The sequence below is a fragment of the Balaenoptera physalus genome (genome assembly GCF_965194825.1).
Source record: "Balaenoptera physalus genome assembly, chromosome: 17".
Classification (NCBI taxonomy): Eukaryota; Metazoa; Chordata; class Mammalia; order Artiodactyla; family Balaenopteridae; genus Balaenoptera; species Balaenoptera physalus.
The window spans coordinates 73,042,296-73,051,337 of record NC_138895.1 but is presented as its reverse complement, the minus strand read 5'-3'; positions in this window follow the sequence as shown (position 1 = coordinate 73,051,337).

The following is a 9,042-nucleotide window of genomic DNA, read 5'->3' as shown; positions in this document are numbered from 1 at the left end:
CTGCCAAGCCATGGGCTTGCTTGACCTGTCTGTTGGGTGAATGGCAGCCAGGGGGCTGGCTCAGCAAGGTCTCTGATTAGGTCTCCTTGGCCAGAGAGCTCCAGAACTGGAGAATGTGAGCAATGGAAGGGCCCCCACAACCCAAGCAAAAACCCATCATTGATCATTCAAGTTCTTGACCATCAATAAGGGGCAGTGCTGACAAGGGCCCTTTTTACAATCCTGGACTTACTTCATGTTATTATTAGTAACAGCAACAGCTGTCATTTACTGAGTACCTACAACGTGAGGACAATATTAGCATCCATCTCACTGAGTTAGTGAAAACAGAAAGCATGTAAATTGCTTAGTACAGCCAGATCTGTTAGAACAAAATATATGCGTTCCTAAAAATCACGGTACTATGCAAAAAGTCACATGATAAAAACCACAGGGTTTATGGGAAAAAGGGGATTGGGGAAAAAGACTTAAAAATGTCACAAGTGAGATAGGTAGATATAGAAACCTAACAAGATGGTAATACAACATTTTGTGTGCATTTTTGGTACACAGATGTATACAAAAGATGTATACATCCTTGTATACATGGAAAATTTACCAAAAATTTACCCATAATCCCATCAGCCCAAGATAGCAAGTGTTGAACATATTCATGTTTCTTCCCAAGATATGGTTTGCGCAATGCATACGTATCTTTTTTAGCAAGATTGAAATTATTTGCTTCATACTTTGCTTTTTTTCACAAAACATGTTGCTTCAGTAAAGAATCTTTGAAAAAAAACCCCAGTAATACAGTTTTACACATTAAATGGTTAAGTAGTGCATAAATACTATAATAAATATGGTACTTTATCATAAGAAAGAGCTAAAGTTTACTTGGATAAGCGCGTGTCCGAAGGGCTGCAGCTTGTGAGTTATTGTGAAGTAGTGGTAGGAAGCTTATTTGAAATCACTCGGAAAGTTGTTATACAGATGTGCACAGGTGAGGCTCATCACACACACCCTGTGTTTGCAACTGAGATCGCTGGCAGATGTTTGAAGGGTGTTTTGCACACTCCTACGTAGTTTGGTTCAGCTGGGTGCATCCAGTGTTTCTCGTAGGTGAAATTTCACATAAGCAAACACAGACTTTGCATTATGCTCCAATGGTTCTCGAATACAATTGTGCTGAGACAAATTCATGTTTCCAAATAAGCGTTACAGCAGAACTGACTATATAGAATTCACAGTAAATGCTCAATGAATGATAGTTGTAATTGTTATGTAGAGTATCTCATCCATTCATTAAACACAGTAAAGTTCATATAAAGAATCCCATTCTGCAGATGAGTAAAACGGAGACTCATAGAGGTTAACTCACTTGCTCAAGAACACAGAGCTGGGAAGTGGCACGAGCTCTATCTACGTGTTTATGAGTCTAACCCTGGGGTAAGTCACCTCTTACACACCAATATGGGATAGTGAGCTAGTGGCAGACCAGCTGCAAGGTGAATGCAAGGTTCTAGATCATCATCTTCGCCAGCTCAAGATATCATTGAATAGAATGCAAATCCACACGGTTTTTAAAGACCAGACACATTTCTGAGACATGTCTAGTCTGTGCTGATACCTCAAGGGATATATTTATCCTCCTCCCGTATTCTTAGGGATGATGATAGAGTGAAAAATGTCGAGAAGCAGTGTGATGTTCCAGGCTACTTCCTGATGTGGAGAAAATCCCTTTATTTAGCCCAAAGCTGCCTTCCTGGAAAGTCCACCACTGTGTCCTTCTGTGTCCTTAACTGAGTCTTATTTTCTCTAGGCTGAACTTGGCAGTAAATAGGGTTCGACAATGTCCCCTGTAAATTCTAGGTCTAGAATTGAGCACACTACCCCAGACATGCCTTAGCAAACCTAGACACAGAGGATCCTGTTGGGATCTTGGCCGAAAGTTGGATTGACTTTTATAGCAGATGCCTCACTTTGCTGGCCCATTGTTCCTGGGGCCAACTAAACTCCCAGACCATTTTCAGAGGAATTCTTGACACCTGGCTTCCCTCCCCCATTCTGAGCTCAAACCTAGGATTTATGTATGCCCGTTAAAATATCTTCTTGTTGGTCTTATCCCATCAAAGTCCATTTTCCACCAACTTTTTATTATGGAAGACTTCCAACTTATTCAAAACTAGAGAGACTAATAGCATCATGAACCTGCATGAACCCATCGCCTGGGTGGATTCACAGTGGTGGATCAGCTCCCTCATAACTTCCCACTGGTACTTTCAGACATTTGTTGCTCCTTCCTCCTATCATGCTGCCTTCTCCTTGGAGGCTCACACCATCCTTTAACTGCTGTTCTCCCTTCCCCACCATTCACTGGAGACTGGTCCTGGCTCGGTGTCTTTCCTTGCACTTCACTTTTTCCCTCCTCATGACTGAACTCAGTGTCCATGAGAACAATGCCTTCAGCATCATTGCTTCTTCATTCTTTGACCTTTTCCACTCCAGTGGTCTTCACCTCTGCTCCATCCCTACCCCATAGTCATACTCTGTCTAATGTCAACACCAAATACCTCCACCTCTGAAACCTTCACCTTCAGTCTCTCCTCCTCTGACTCTGGCTTCCAAATGTCTGGCCCCTTCATGTTTCCCCATCTATTTTCCTCTTGGTCAGTCAGTGGCTCTCACCTTGACTGTGTCCCTACTCAACCTGGGTTCTTGGTTGATTATCAGAAGGATTCTCTTGATAATGCCTTTGCCTCCTTGGTTGTCTGCCACAATCAAAAACCCCCAATTTGGTCAGTTCCACAGCTCTCTCCCCCTGTACCCTGGCCTCTGAGCCTTACTGGAGCAAAACACACAGCTGGGCTGGTTGGTGTCACCACGATTTCACAGCGTCTCAACTCCACTGATGCCCAGTGCCATCTAATATTCCCATGGTGGCCCTTGGCCAGCTCTCTCTCTTATTCCACTCGGCAGCTCTTCCTCAGTTTCCTAATGCCCCTCACCCCATATTGTTACTTTGGGAGAAAATAGAATCACTGCCCCTAGTGTGATTTCCCTCTCATTCTTTCATCCTCTGTACAGTTAAAAATTTATCTTCATTCATACTCACCTTTACCTCCTTCTTTTATGTTTTAGGGACCAAATGATCTTTGTTATGTTAGAAATTGTACTACTCCTAGCATCTGGGACTAAATAAAGTGACCAGATGACATGGGCACTTGGGCCTAAGAGAAGGGAAGAGAAGGGAAAGAAGGAGAGGGAAGAGAACGAGAAAAAGAGAAAGCCCATAGGAAGATAGAAGTGGTGAAAAAGGGAAGAAAAGTGAAAGAGGTACTTAACCCCAGCCCTAAAATGTTCTAAAGGTTTTTTGGGGTTTACTTCTGAGGGCTCTTTCAGTGGCCTTATCTTTCCCCACTTCCCTCCAAGCGTTGGGGTTGAGTTGCTTCACCCGCTTGTCTCATAGAGAACTTATGAAGATAATATTTACAGAAGGTCATGTGCTCTGTTCTGCAGATGCCTGCACAGAGGCCCCAGCCCGCGAATCCTGGAGGGGACCGTGGACCTGGGCTCCCGCGAGTGGTGGGATCTGGGATTCACATCTTGAGTTCATGGGACATTGGAGATGCAGAATCTTTCATCTCTAAGCTCTTGATACTTTTCAGTCACAGTACAGATACAGAGGTTCCCCAACAGAGTGGGGAGCCAGATGGAAGCCCGCTAATCCAATTTATCTCTTTCCTGGCATCGTTAGAGAGCATCAGCAAGAAATTTCTGCGATGCGTGCTTTTGTAAACGGATTTGTGCAAATACTCTATTGCTCATCAACAGGGTCATTTATTTGCATTTATGGATCTTCATGTTTTCATTCATGAAAGAGACCGCTGGGATCCTGAGATCCAAAGTGTTCTAGTTATATTGGAGAGTCACCTATTTTACAGCCTTAGAATTGAGAGAAATCTCCTCCACTGTCATCCCCCCACCCTCTGCCCCTCCCGATCATCCTGATGACACACAGGACTCGCTAGCATCCAGTTGTCCCATCCAGCTTCTCTTTGTGGCAAAGGGTCCACTGCCTAAGGAGAGTCTATCTCACTCCTGGGCGATAGTTCTCATTGTTAGAAAGTTCTTCTGAGGTTATCTATTGTGTGATCTTGGGTAAACCACTTCCCCTATCTGCACTGCAGATTCCCATATGAAAACAAGGCAGTTGAACAAGTTGACTTGACCTTCTAACTCTAGATTTCTATGTCCTTTGTGTCGATGACAGTTTCTTCTCCTTGTTTCTTTCTTTTTTTTCTCTTATTAATGTCATACTCTTGATTTATCCGCCGGCCCCCTCCCCTTTGATAACCATAAGTTTGTTTTCTGTCTCTGAGTCTGTTTCTATTTTGTAAATAAGTTCATTTGTATTATTTTTTTAGATTCCATATATAAGTGATATCATATAATATTTGTCTTTCTCTGACTTACTTCACTTAGTACGATGTTTTCTAAGTCCATCCATTTTGCTGCAAATGGCAATATTTCATTTTTTTATGATTAATATTCCATTGCATATATATACCACATCTTCTTTATCCATTGATCTGTTGATGGACATTTAGGTTGCTTCCATGTCTTGGCAATTGTAAATAGTGTTGCTATGAACATTGGGGTGCATGCATCTTTTTGAATTAGAGTTTTTTGTCTTTTCTGGTTAGATGCCCAGGAGTGGGATTGCTAGATCATTTGATAACTCTATTTTTAGTTTTTTTAAGGAATCTCCAGACTGTTTTCCATAGTGGCTGCACCAATTTACATTCCCACCAACAGTGTAGGAGGGTTCCCTTTTACCCACACCCTCTCCAGCATTTATTTGTATACTTTTTGATGATGGCCATTCTGACTGGTCCTGGTTTCTGAAACATCCCAAGCCCTCCTGGTTTTCCTCCTTGGTGACTAGTTGCTTCTTATTGTTCTCCTCTCCTTCTCTTCCTCCTCCCAGCCTCTAAATATTAGCGTTCCTCAGGGTTTGGTCCACTTCTTATGTTATATTGAACTCCCCCGTCCTCCACTCCAAACCAAGGTGATTTCATACGTTGCCGCAGCTTTAAATACCATCCCTCCATGAAGAACTTTCTAAGGCAGGTCTCCAGCCAGCCTTTAGGTCTCATCCCAACACCTCCACTTGGATGTCTCACAAGGCTTTCAACCTTCAAATGCCCCAATAAGGCTTTTAATCTTCTCTCCACCTGCTTTTCATCTAGAGCTTAAAGCCCCAGGAAATGGCTTAGGCCAGAGGACCGAGTTTCATTTTTCACTTTTTTATAACCTTCCACGTCAACCTGCAGCATGTTCTAGTGGGTCTACTAACCAAAGCTTCCTCCAGACTCTCCACTTTACCCCCTCTCTACTGCCCTCGACCTGGGACCCAGCCACAGCGATGCTTGCCTGGGCTTCTGCTACGATAGCCTCTTGGATCCTACTCCTGTCCCTCTTCCTGGCCATTCTCGAAACAGCACCAAGATGAGATTTGAATCATGTCCCTTCTCTGCTTAAAATGCTTCAAAGGCTTCCCTTCGTGCCTGGAATAAAATCCAAAATCTTGACTGAAGCTCATAATCTCCTACTTGCTCTGACCCTCACCGTGCTTCTCGAGTTCATCTGAGACCACGGTCCGTGTGCTCAGGCCACACTGGCCTTTTCTTGGCTCCTCCAACATGCTGGTCTCCACCCAACCTCACAGCCTTCACATGGCCTATTTCCTCGACCTAGACTTCTCCTCCCTGTGCTCTTGCCTTAGCTATATCCATCCCATCGTTTGTGTTTTAGCTAAAAACACTTTCAAAAGGGGCCTTGCCTGGTTGTCTGATTCCTCTACTTACTATGTGACTTTGGAGGAGGGGTTTCCTCACTCCAGGCTTCTGTTCTTTTCATTTATAAGGTGAAAATGATAATATGTATTTGACAGATCTGTGGGGATTCAATGAATGAATGATTCATTCAATTCATACCTTCAACTTATACAATAAATAACAAATATTTATTGAATGCTTCCTAGGTGCTGTGCCTGGGGTGGAGCAGACCAAGATGAGAGCACATTTGTAGAGTTCTAGAACAGTGCCTGGCACATAGCAGGTGCTCAACAAATATTTACTTCCTTTAGGCACTAACTCCTTAACACTCAAGCCAATCTTTTCAAACACTTTCCACCTCCTTCTAAGGAGTTTACATTTACAGTTGTCCTAACAGCTCCAATCACCACAATAGTAGCTATTTATAGAGTGAATTTATGTGTCAAGGATTCTAGATACATCATCTAAAATACTACTGAGAACTCCATAAGGGAGGCATTACCATTACCTCCATCTTACAGATGAAGATGAAGTTCTCAGAGCCTGCAGGATGGGTCCAACTTTCCATCCAGTGGCAGGCAGGGGATTTAAGCATAGCTCCGTCTGATTACATCTCCTCCCTGCTTTCTCTGAGGCCCTGCTGCCTCCCCAGATGCTTCATCACCTATTCTCATAACAAGGCTTTTCTGGAATTAAAGAAAACAAATGTTCAGTAAGAACAACAACAAGAGCCTGAACATTACCTCATTGCTCTGGTTCTCATAACCTCATGTTTATCTCCTCACATTCATTTCCCACAAGAACATTATTTGTGACCCAAACAACTTCCTGGTCTTGAGATTGTCAACTGATGGATGGGGGAAGCTATCTAGGAACTGGCCCTCTTGGCTGACACTGTGACCTTTTGCCATTCACGCTACCTCTGTGACTCAGTTTCCTCATCTAAAAACTGAGGCTCTGAGTCCTTGCTTCACACCTGTTTCTCAAGGAAGTTGTGAGAATGACTTTTGCAAAGTGTTTTGTTTTGTTTTGGGTCTGTCGGTCACATAAACAGAGCCCTCTGGCTTCTACCCTGAGTGACAATGATGTTGACCTGTTGTGGTTAAATGTGAGTTGGAGCAAATGATCTCTGAGGTTCCTCCTAAGCCTGGGCTTCTATGATTCACTGATGGTCTTTAAAACTTTTCTGTGGATGTCTGGAAAACAAAATAAAGAGGTGACCTTACTTGTATTTTTAGACTATGCTGAAGAATAATAACCATAGTGGCAAACATTTCTAGTTGCTTACCATGTGTCAGGCACATGTTTAATACTTAACAAGAATCACTTCATTGAAGGTTTATAACAATTCAGATTGTATAGATAAGGGAATGGAGGCCCAGAAAGATTAGATCACACAACGAATAAGTCATGGTCCTGGGATTTAAACACAGGTAGTCTGTTGTCCTAGCCTGGGACCCTAGGTTCTATGTTATGTAGGGCACGTGATGGGGAGAAGGTGGCACAGAGAAGGGGGTGAAGAGCTCAGCTCTAGGGATAATTGGGGTGAGACAAAAGAATCAGGAAGGGCTTCCCAGAGGAGGCAATGGTTCAGCTGGGTCCTGCAGGATGAATGTGAATGCTACAGGTGAGTGGGCATGGGCTAGGGAAGGAGAAGGGCATCGGAGGCAGAGGGAAGAGCATGTAGAAAGGCATAGGGGATTGAAATTGTACCAGGCTTTTTACAGACTACAAATGTTTAAGGGAAGAAGGCTGAGGGAGGTGAGATGGGAGAGGTGGTTTGAAGGAGGTCACATGGGCTACTGTGCGCCATGCGTAGGCAAATGACTTTAAGCAAAGGACTGACAAAGTCAGGATTTTCTTTTTCTTTATCCTTTAAGAAGAACATGTACCAAAGTCTTCCAATAGCCTTAGAAGACCTCAATAAAGAGACAGATTTGAGTCATCATTATATTCGTCCTCTTTCTTGGAGAACGTGATATGGATTTCATCAGTTAAAAATGATCAGATTTAAAAAAAAATGATCAGATTAGAATTTTGCAGTGAGTGACTCATGATGGAGAATGATGGATTTGAACTGGGGGGACCACTCCGGAGGCTCACGTGGTACTGAATATGGGTGGCCGGGGCCTATGTGCTTAGTGGGGCAGGGTCATCAGCGCCATCGCCATCACGTTAACAATAACCGGAATTTATTAAGCAACTGCACTAGGCGATTTGCACGCATGATCTCATGCAAGCCCTCTCTTAGCACAACCCTTTGATGGGCCATCCTTGTTATCTCCATTTTACAGAGGAGGAAACTGACCCTTAGAGAACTTAAACTTTTAATGGATAGTGAAGAGCAGGGCTAGAAATCAGCCCCAGGCTGTCTGACTCAAGGCCACGATAGCTCCTTCCTATGTTAGTGGTTTTCAAATTTTAGTGAGCATAGCAGATATCTAAGGAGCTTGTTCAAAATACTGATTCTCAATCCCCTCTTCCTTCCCACCTCTGGCAGTTGACTCACTAAGTCTAGGACAGCGTCTGAGATTTAGCATTTCTAGGACCTGTTCTAGGTGGTTCTGATGAAGGTGGTTTGGGGACCACCCTTCCAGGATGTCTGCTGTGTTCAATGGCTCACCACCTCCAGGAGCTTCTCATCAGGAAAGAAAAGAGAATATTGAACAACAACCCAAGATTTGAATAATTCCTCCCAGAATGGATGTGATTTCACAAGGCATTACTGATTAGTGACCAGAAGGGTGATTTCAGGGAGGAGACTCCTCAAGCTAGAGTGGCCAGACAGATGACCAATGGATTACAAAGCACCCACAACATGCAACTCTCAAAGGAATCCATAGTGAGGCCATGACCATTCTGCTATGTACTGTATTAGTGTCCTATGGATGATGTAACAATGACCACAAACCGAGTGACTTAAAATAACAGCAATTTATTTTCTCACAGCTCTGGAGCCCAGAAGTTTGAAATCAAGGTGTCAGCAGGGCCACGATCCCTCTAGAACCTCCAGGGGGTGGTTTCATTCCTTGTCTCTTCCAGCTTCAGGTGGTGCCTTCATTCCTTGGCTTGTGGTTGCATCTCTTCAATCTCTGCTGTCATCTTCACATGGTCTTTTCCTCCGTGCATGTATGTTTCCCTTTGTGTCTCTCATAAGGACACTCATCATTAGATTTAGGGCCTACCTAGTCTCTTCTGCAAAAACCCTTTATCCAAGCAAGGT